Source organism: Mustela nigripes, chromosome 17 (assembly GCF_022355385.1).
Source record: "Mustela nigripes isolate SB6536 chromosome 17, MUSNIG.SB6536, whole genome shotgun sequence".
In the NCBI taxonomy this organism is placed as follows: domain Eukaryota; kingdom Metazoa; phylum Chordata; class Mammalia; order Carnivora; family Mustelidae; genus Mustela; species Mustela nigripes.
The window spans coordinates 11368364-11379002 of NC_081573.1; the positions used below are offsets into that span (position 1 = coordinate 11368364).

General features: G+C 45.0%; 1 long non-coding RNA gene across 1 annotated transcript; it reads right to left on the reverse strand.

Moving 5' to 3' along the window:
* Nucleotides 1–9273: 9273 nt before the first annotated feature.
* On the reverse strand, nucleotides 9274–10089 carry LOC132005721 (uncharacterized). The gene is made up of 3 exons (XR_009400887.1): nucleotides 10035–10089; nucleotides 9503–9612; nucleotides 9274–9367 (listed from the first exon to the last, which is right to left on the reverse strand). It is a non-coding gene; the product is annotated as an uncharacterized LOC132005721 (long non-coding RNA).
* Nucleotides 10090–10639: the final 550 nt, after the last annotated feature.

A 10639-nucleotide genomic window follows, 5' to 3' on the forward strand; every position in this document is an offset into this window, starting at 1 on the left:
GATCTTAGTTGATATATTCAGCTATACATTTCCTCAACCACCTCTCACCAACATGACTAGGAGTAGGAACACTCAACAGGGGAAAAATCCAGAGACTGTGCCCTCTCCATCAGAACTATTGTATATGGACAAATATGGACACAACCTGTATGTTGGAAAGGGAATTCAGGGTAACAACTATTCAGGCAATGGCCAGGTTGTAGAAAACCATTAGTGACAGCATGGAATCAATTAGGGCAGAAGTGAGAGCTAACCTGGCAGAAGTTAAAAATGCTGTCAATGAGATCCAGTCTAATCTAAATATTCTAACAGCTAGGGTAACTGAGGCAGAAGACAGAATTAGTGATCTAGAGGACAAAATGATAGAGAAAAAGGATCAGGAGGAGGCCTGGAACAAACAGCTTACAAGCATTGAAAACAGAATTAGGAAAATGAATTACGCCATGAAACATTCCAATGTCAGATTTGTTGGGATCCCTGAGGGGGTGGAGGGGGAGAGAAGATTAGAAGGTATAGTGGAACAAATTCTGGATGAAAATTTTCCTAATCTGGGGAATGGAACAAGTGTTGGAGTCCTAGAGGCAGAAAGAACACCCACCAAAATCAACAAATCTAGAAAGACCTCAAGACACTTAATTGCAAAACTCAAATCACAATTTTAGACAAGAGTTTCTGAGGGAAGCTAGGGGGAAGTTTCCTTACATACAGAGGAAGGTCCATCAGAATAATGTCAGACCTGTCCACAGAGACCTGGCAAGCCAGAAAGGGCTGGCAAGACATATTCAGGTGCTAAATGAAAAAAATATGGAGCCAAGAATACTTTATCCAGCAAGAATGACATTTAAAATGGATAGAGAGATAAAGAGCTTCCAAGACCGGTGAGGTTTAAAAGAGTATGTGACCATCAAGCTGGCACTACAGGAAATATTAAGGAAGGGGGTCTATAAAAGAAGAAAGAACCCAAGAGTGACATAGGACAGAAATTCACAGAGACAAACTATAGAAACAAGGACTTCACAGACAACATGACAATAAAAACTATCTTTCAATAACCACTCCCAACATGAATGGCCTAAATGCTCCCATAAAATGGCACAGGGTTGCAGATCGGATAAAATGACAGGGCCTAAACAAACAAACAAACAAACAAACAAACAAAAACAAAAAAAACCGACAGGGCCTGTCCATATGCTATCTACAAGAGACCCATTTGGAATGTAAAGATACATCCAGACTGAAAGTGAAGGGATGGAGAAGCATCTTCCATGCCAACGGGCCTCAAAAGAAGGCTGGGGTAGTAATTCTCATATTAGACAAATTAGATTTTAAACTAAAGACTGTAGTCAGAGATACAGAAGGACACTACATCATCCTTAAAGGGACTATCCATCAAGAAAATCTAACAATTATAAATATTTATGCCCTGAATATGGGAGCAGCCAACTACCTAAGCCAACTGTTCAGCAAAATAAAAAGTCATATTGATATGAATACATTAATAGCAGGATATCTTAACACGCCACTCTCAGTAATAGATAATCCAAGCAGAAAATCAAAGGAACAAGAGCTTTGAATGACACATTGGACCAGATGGACCTCCTAGATATATATAGAACATTCCACCCTAAAACAACAGAATACTCATTCTTCTCGAGCACACATAGAACTTTCTCCAGAATAGACCACATACTGGGTCTCAAATGAAGGCTTAACTGACATCAAAAGATTGAGATTATTTCCTGCATATTCTCAGACCACAATGTTATGAAACTGGAGCTCAATCACAAGAAAAAGTTTGGAAGGAATTAAAACACCTGGAAACTAAAGACCACTCTGCTTAAGAATGTTTAATCAACCAGGAAATCAAAGAAGAACTTAAACAATTCATGGAAACCAATGAGAATGAAGACACATTGGTCCGAAACCTATGGGATATGGCAAAGGCTGTCCTAAGGGGGAAATACATAGCCATCCATGCCTCACTCAAAAAAATTTGAAAAATCCAGGGGCACCTGGGTGGCTCAGTGGGTTAAAACCTCTGCTATTGGCTCGGGTCATGATCCCAGGGTCCTGGGATTGAGCCCCACATGGGGCTTTCTGCTCAGTGGGGAGCCTGCTTCCTCCTCTCTCTCTGCCTGCTTCTCTGCCTACTTGTGATCTCTGTCTATCAAATAAATAAAATCTTAAAAAAAAATTGAAAAATCCAGAATCCACTAGCTCTCTTTACATATTAAAGAACTGGAAAATCAACAACAAATTAAGCTAAGCCCATGCACAAGAAGGGAAATAATCAAGATTAGAGCAGAGATCAATGAGATAGAAACTAGAGATACAGTATGACACATCAATGAAACTAGAAGGTGGTTCTTTGAAAGAATCAATAAGATCGATAAACCACTGGCCAAACTAACCCAAAAGAAAAGAGAGAGGACCCAAATTAACAAAATTGTGAATGAAAGGTGAGAGATCAAGACTAACACCAAGGAAATGTAAACAATCATCAGAAATTATTATCAACAGTTATATGCCAATAAGTTAAGCAACCTAGAAGAAATGGATACATTCCTGGGAACCTAAAAATTGCCAAAATTGAATCAGGAATAAATTGACAACCTGAATAGACCAATATCTAGTAAGGAGATTGAAGCAGTGATCAAAAACATCCCAAAAAACAATTTGAGAGGCACAGTGAGGGGCTTGGGGGGTAAGAAGGAAAAAATGAAACAAGATGGGATGGGGAGGGAGACAAACCATAAGAGGCTCTTAATCTCACAAAACAAACTGAGGGTTGCTGGGGGTAGGGGGGTAGGGGGGTAGGGAGAGGGTGATTGGGTTATGGACATTGGGTGGTTGGGTTATGGACATTGGGGAGGGTATGTACTGTGGTGAGTGCTGTGAAGTGTGTAAACCTGATGATTCACAGACCTGTACCCCTGGGGCTAACAATACATTATCTGTTAATTTAAAAATTTATAAAAAAAGAAAACAAGACATATATAATTAAATAATTATAATTATACAATTAAATGAAAATAAACTTAAAAAAAAAAAAAGAGCCCAGGACCTGATGGATTCCTGGGGAATTCTACCAAACAGTCAAAGAAGAAATAATACCTACTCTCCTGAAGCTGTTTCAAAAAACAGAAACAGAAGGAAAACTTCCAGACTCATTCTATGAAGCCAGCATTACCCTGATCCCCAAACCAGGCAAAGACCCCATCAATAAGGAGAATTTCAGATCAATATCCCTGCTGAATATGGGTGCCAAGATTCTCAACAAGATCCTAGCTAATAGAATCCAACAGCACATTAAGAAGATTATACACCATGACAAGATGGGATTCATCCCTGGGTGCAAGGGTGGTTCAACATTTGCAATTCAATCAGTGTGATAGAACAAATCAATAAGAGAAGAGAGAAGAACCATATGGTCCTCTCAATTGATGCAGAAAAAAGCACTGACAAAATACAGCATCCATTCCTGATTAAAACCCTTCAAAGTAAAGGGATAGAGGGAACATTCCTCAACTTCATAAAATCTACCTATGAAAAACCCACAGGGAATATCATCCTCGGTAGGAAAAAACTGAGTGTCTTCCCTTTGAGATCAGGAAAACGACAAGGATGCCCACTCTCGCCACTGTTGTTCAGCATAGTGTTAGAAGTCCTAGCAAGAGCAATCAAACAACAAAGAGAAATAAAAAATATTCAAATTGGCAATGAAGAAGTCAAACTCCCCCTCTTCGTGATGACATAACTTTATATGGAAAACCCAAAAGACTCCACCCCCAAACTACTAGAACTCATACAACAATTCAGTAATGTGGCAGGACACAAAATCAGTGCACAGAAATCAGTTGCTTTCTTATACACTAACAATGAAAATACAGAAATGGAAATTAGAGAATTGATTCCATTTACTGTAGCACATAAGATACCTGGGAATAAACCTAAGTAAAGAGGTAAAGGATCTGTACTCAAGGAACTACAGAACACTCATGAAAGAAACTGAAGTAGACACAAAAAGATGGAAGACCAATCCTTGCTCATGGATTGGAAGAATAAATATTGTTAAAATGTCTCTACTGCCTAGAGCCATCTATACTTTCAGTGCCATTCCGATCAAAATTCCACCAGCATTTTTCAAAGAGCTGGAACAAGCCAGCCTAAAATTTATATGGAACCAGAAGAGATCTCAAATTGCTAAGGAAATGTTGAAAAAGAAAAACAAAACTGGGGGCATCACGTTGCCTGATTTCAAGCTTTACTACAAAGCTGTGATCACCAAGACAGCATGGTACTGGCACAAAACCAGATATATAGACCAGTGGAACAGAGTAGAGAGTGCAGATATGGACCCACAATGCCATGATCAACTAATCTTCAACAAAGCAGGAAAAAATATACAGTGGAAAAAAGACAGTCTCTTCAATAAATGGTGCTGGGAAAATTGGACAGCTATATGTAGCAGAATGAAACTTGACTATTCTCTTACACTATACAGAAAGATAAACTTGAAATGGATAAAAGATCTCATTGTGAGGCAGGAATCTATCAAAATCCTAGAGGAGAACACAGGCAGTAACCTCTTCGACATTGGCCACAGCAACTTCTTTCAAGACACATTTCCAAAGGCAAAGGAAACAAAAGAGAAAATGAACTTTCGGAACCTCATCAAGATCAAAAGCTTCTGCACAGCAAAGGAAACAGTCAACAAAACAAAGAGGCAACCCACGGAATGGGAGAAGATATTCCCAAGTGACACTACATACAAAGCGCTCATATCTAAGGTCTGTAAAGAACTCCTCAAACACACAAAACAGATAATCACGTCAAAAAATGGGCAGAAATGGGACACCTGGGTGGCTCAGTGGGTTGGGCCTCTGCCTTTGGCTCGGGTTATGGTCTCAGGGTCCTGGGATTAAGCCCCGCATCAGCCTCCCTGCTCAGCGGGAAGCCTGCTTCTCCCTCTCATACTCCCATTGCTTATGTTCCCTCTCTTGCTATCTCTCTGTCAAATAAATAAATTAAATATTTTTTTAAATGGGCAGAAGACATGAACAGACACTTCTCCAAAGAGACATACAAATGGCTAACAGACATATGAAAAAATGTTCATCATCATTAGCCATTAGGGAGATTCAAATCACAACCACATTGTGATACCGCCTTACAGCAGTTAGAATGGCCAAAATTAACAAGACAGGAAGCAGTGTGTTGGAGAGGATGTGGAGAAAGGGGAACCCTCTTCCACTGTTGGTGGGAATGCAAGTTGGTGCAGCCACTCTGGAAAACAGTGTGGGGATTCCTTAAGAAATTAAAAATAGAGCTTCCCTATGACCCTGAAATTGCACTACTGGGTATTTACCCCAAAGATACAGATGTAGTGAAAACAAGGACCATCTGTACCCCATGTTCACAGCAGCAATGGCCACAGTCACCAAACTGGAAAAAGCCAAGATGCGCTTCAACAGATGAATGGATAAGGAAGATGTGGTCCATATACACTATGGAGTATGATGCCTCCATCAGAAAGGATGAATCCCCAACTTTTTTATCAACATGGATGGGACTGGAGGAGATTATGCTGAGTGAAGAGAGTCAAGCAGAAAGAGTCAAGTATCATATGGTTTCACTTACTTGTGGAGCATAAGGAATAACACGGAGGACACTGGGTGAAGGAGAGAAGGGAGTTGGGGGAAATCAGAGGGGGAGATGAACCATGAGAGACTGTTCAGACTGCTCAGAGGAGAAGCCCCTGAGGTCATTGGTCCTTCCTGATCATCTACTGGATCTCCAGGGTCTTCATTAATATCCATGTTCCTGAGAAAGCTACTGATCTCCAGGACACATACAGCCACACCCAAGGCAAATGGGTTTGCTCATCTGTAGGTCCTAATAGAGGTCTTGTCTTCTTGGTCCATCTCTGAGGCCATGTTTTCTGAGAAACAAACTGAGGGTTTTGGGGGGGACGGGGAGGGGGGGGTGGGTGAGCCTGGTAGTGGGTATCAAGGAGGGCATGGAGCACTGGATGTGGTGCATAAACAATGATTGGAACACTGAAAAAATAAAATTTATATATTGGGATTTGGTCAATGATTACTGAACAGTATAATCTTGGCTATTGTTGAAACTGACTTCTATAAATTTAGGTTCTTCATGGTCATTTTCACCATTCAAAAGCAGAAATTAGGAGTTGGAGAATCCCTGAGGATCAGCAGTAAGGGACAAATAATAGAAAAACACGAAACCAGAATGCGAGAATTACGCATCACTCACAGAGAAGAGCCTATTAGAGTGAGGACAGGGAAAGCGAGAATGGAATTCCACACGTAGAAGACAACACATGTGGTCACCAGCGTCGGGATGCTGGGGGCGGCTCTGGTCTCCAGGGGACCCTGCAGTAGTAACCACTGGGGGCATGAATACACCGCACTGTCTGGGGGTGCTGGTGCTGGTGCAGGAACAGCACCAGGGAGCTGCTGGGCCAGAGCATGAGGCCAATAAACATGACCTCAGAGATGGACCAAGAAGACAAGACCTATATTAGGACCGACAGATGAGCAAACCCATTTGCCTTGGGTGTGGCTGTCCATGTCCTGGAGACCAGTAGCTTTCTCAGGAACATGGATACTAATGAAGACCCTGGATATCCAGCAGATGGACAGGAAGGACCAGTGACCTTGGGGGCTCCTCCCCTGAGCATCCTCCCCGCTGTCCTGGGAAGAAGAAGGACCCACGGAAAGGTACTCAGGACACTGACGGAGCACAAGGCTGCAAGCCACTCAGTGGCTGTGAGGGACAAGTGTACACCCAAGAGGGGACAGGGGGTGCCCAAAGACCAGAGCCGCCATTGCGAGTGGAATACCAGCGGAGAGAAGAACCTAGAGACTGGTGACAGCCATGGGGGCAAGAATCGTGTTGAAGATTCCTACTCGTGTCCATGCAGGATTGGAGGGACGTTCTGGGAGAGGAGGACACTGGCAAAAGACCCAACCCCAATTGTTAACAAAAGACGGTTTTCAGAGCCTCTTGCCTGTGGTTCTCAGGGCTTTGTTCTGATAAGACACTGCGAGTGGGTCAGAGCGGCCTCGAGGGAAGGGGAGGCTGTGCCTCAGGAGGACTCGTGTTCGTTCTAGGACCTCATAAAGGGATTCCGGGCCTTTTCTTCTGAAAAGGGAGACACAGTCCTATTCCACAGGAGGAATAGGACTCATATTCCAATCTCATCTTATTACTTTGTATTTCTATCTACTTTCATGTTCTGACTTCCCATCGGAATACAGAGTCCGTGAACTCAGAAGCATGCCTTTCTTGGTCTAAAGTGTGGCTGACACATAATGGGTATGAGATAAACATGTGCTTCATGAGTGAGTATGTGGGAGGAGACAATGAGAATACAGTGTACCAGCTTTACAGTTCATGGCCGTCCTGTCTGCCCTTATGATGCATTAATAAGGTTAAATGGAAATGCAAAAATACACAAATTTTAAGACTATCTAACTAAAGATTAGCTAACTAAAATTCCAAGAGGATTCATATCCAACTTATGAGGACTCTGTATTATATATTTAGAGTGACAGTACACAAAAAGCTTTTCAAAAAATCAGTAGCCATTTGGATATACAACTTGTCCCTAAAATGTCTTCAGATATTCTATTCAGTATAGAAAATATCCCTACTGGCTGAAGAATTCTAGCTATTAATAATTCCACAGATTGAAACATGGTGAGAAGTTCCTAGAGAGCTTTAATCAAAGTGGTCTCCCACTCAACTCAGTCCACACGGAAAAGTAATCACTACTCAAAGCAGCCAATCCAGACAGGTATTAAAGAGGGCCCTTCTGGTGATGAGCCCTGGGTGTATAGGTAAGTGATCACTGAATTCTACTCCCGAAACCAATGTCACACTGTATGTTAACCAAAATTTAAAAAAAAAAAAAGTTGTACACCTTCACTATACACAGTTTCATTCGTAAATTACACATCAATAACACACGTTAAACTCTCCTATCATTAAACCATTGCAGGTTGCTTTACATCTCTTTGAGATTTTGAGTTCCTACATTTTGTCTCTTTGATTCTCATTTATTAACTCCAACCAACTCTAGCTGGGTACCTGAGTTCAAAAATGACCGCAGCCCATTTGGGGGATGCATTAAAGTAAAGGCTGGTTTGAGCCCTTATGAGTGAAAACAAAGGTTCTGTGACATCCAAGAGAAAGACATACTTGTTCTGATAAGAGACACAAAGTCTTCCAAAGGTAATAATCCGAATTGTAACTGTAGGATTGAAAAGCCACCATCAGAAAGGAAAAGTATATGATACCGAGAAAAACATCTCTGAGTACTAAACTTTCTTGCTCTTTGGGAAAATTAGGTCCATGTCAGGGGACTGTTGTGTGGACAAGACAAGAAACATGTAGTGAGTAGCTTGTCACCATCAGCTGGATTCACCCAGTAGGGGTCTTATTCCCCGGTCCTCAGTGATAACTAATGGTGCTGGGACATTAGCACACACCCTGGAGCTCTGAGAACCTGTTCCCTTATCTGTGAATATGGGAAGGACAGTGGAACCTTGGGTCAGAGGCTTCATCCTTGAGCAGACAAGGATTCTGCATCTAAAAGCTCCTACTGTGTTACAGTCACCCACTTAGGAGCTTGGTCCCACCTGGGGAGTGTCAGCACTGTGCACCTGTTTGCTCATTGAAAGGAAGGTTTGCATTAATATGGAACACCACTGGTAAGCCTCCTGTGGACGTGCAAGGTGAATTTCAGGTCAGTTACTGAGCACAAGTTCCCATTAAGGGGTGGGAGGAGTTATTTTTAGGGTAGGCGCTGTTTCCTTCTGTGGGTTACCTGCCATTCCAGGGATACAAGGGTAGAACACCCACACTAAAATGGGAACAACAGCCTCTCTACAGCCCAACACTCACACCAATTTGTGTGACTTGAAATGAACCAGGGTTCATCTTACTAACATTTTCTCTCTCCACTTGCTGCATCAAGTTAAACAAAGATAGAAGGGCCCTTTTCTACTTATTTAAAGTAGGAGCCACAGCCCCACTTTCAACTTCCTGATTAGGAGACAGAGAATCAGTAAGGAAGCATTGCTCCAAAACGCACGGCCAAGCGCATCGTCCTACGGACGCGGGAACACCTGCCCAGCAGCGGCGGGGTCCACCGGCTTCCCCGCACGCACAGTACTCACCAGGAAGCATCACAGGTTGGGTCCCCAAACACGTCTTAACAGATTTACAAGGACTGACCTCAGACCGAGTAGCTTTTCTGACCACCATGTCGTGAAACGTGTAACAGCAGGAAAATTCGCAAAGGCCGGCAGACTCAACAACACAGTCGTGAACACCCCTGGGGCAGAAAAGAAATCAAAGGGAAACCAAGAAATAGTTTGAGACCAGCATAAGCGGAAACGCAACACGGTGAATGTATGGAATTCAGCGAAAACGGTTCCAAGAGGAATGTGCACAGCCACAAAACGCCTACCTTGAAAAAAAGGAAAGATGTCGCGGCTGGTGGCTCAGTCGGCGGGGCATACAGCGCTTGGTCTTGGGTTTTAAGTTCGAGCCCCACGTTGGGTGTAAAACCACCTCACTCTGTACCTCGAGGAAATTAAAAAAAAAAAAAAAAAGAGCGAACTAAGCCCAAAGTACTTTGAGGGAGGGAAATCACAAATGTCAAAGCAGAAATAGTAAACCGGAAACCGAAAAAACGATAAAAAGCGTTGACGCGACCCAGAGCTGGCTTTTGGGAAAGAGGCTCTGGCTGCTCGCCGCGGGCAGAAACCGAGGGGGACATTCCGGTCCGGCAGCCCTGGGTACTTCGCACTGCTCTCCCGGCCTCGCTGGGTCTCCTCCGGCAGCAGCTGAAGTCACTTCCCCGGAAGGAAGCCGAGACCTGTTTTCACTCCCGCACCCGACGCAGCTTCGCCCTCCTCCTCCCCGAAGCCCTCCTCCCATCGCCGCCGCGTCCCAACTTGCCCAGGCTCCCGCCCGCCCGCCCGCACCTGCTCACACACCTGCCCGCCATCCTCGTTCCCACACCCCTGCTTGTTCTCCGCCCCGGGTCCGCTCTTCCCCTCCACGGAGCTGGGCGAGGGGTCGCCTCCTGACCGGCTGGAGGCCGCTGGGTTTTACTGGGCCGCAATACTAGAGCCTTCCTTACCCCCAGCATCTGCCTGAGCCTCCCGCCCCGCACTGCCTCCTGTAGCCCCTGCCGCAGCTCCCTCGCTGCGGCCTCACGCCCGCTTCTGCCCAGCTGGGGCCGAGACGCGGGCCTCGGAGGGAGGCGGGGGCGCGCGTCCCGCCCCGTCCGCGCATGTGCACGAGCGCGCGCCCGTTCCTGCCCAGGGGTTCGCCGCAAGCAGGAGGAAGCCCCTGCCCCGTGGTCCCCGCTGCGGAGCTGCGTGCGGGGAAGCGCCGGTCGGACGAGCCGCGGTTGCAGGGACGGGGCTCCCCGCCAGACCTCCCCGTGGAGGCGCCCTGCCCGGCCCGCCGGGGTCACGCTGACCCTCCGCGGGGAGCGCGCGGGCCCCTCAGGGAGGAGCCAGTTTGGTCCCGGGAGCAAATCGCCATCATCGTCCGCACGTGCGGCGGGTCAGCCGCTGGCGGTTCTGGCGGAGAC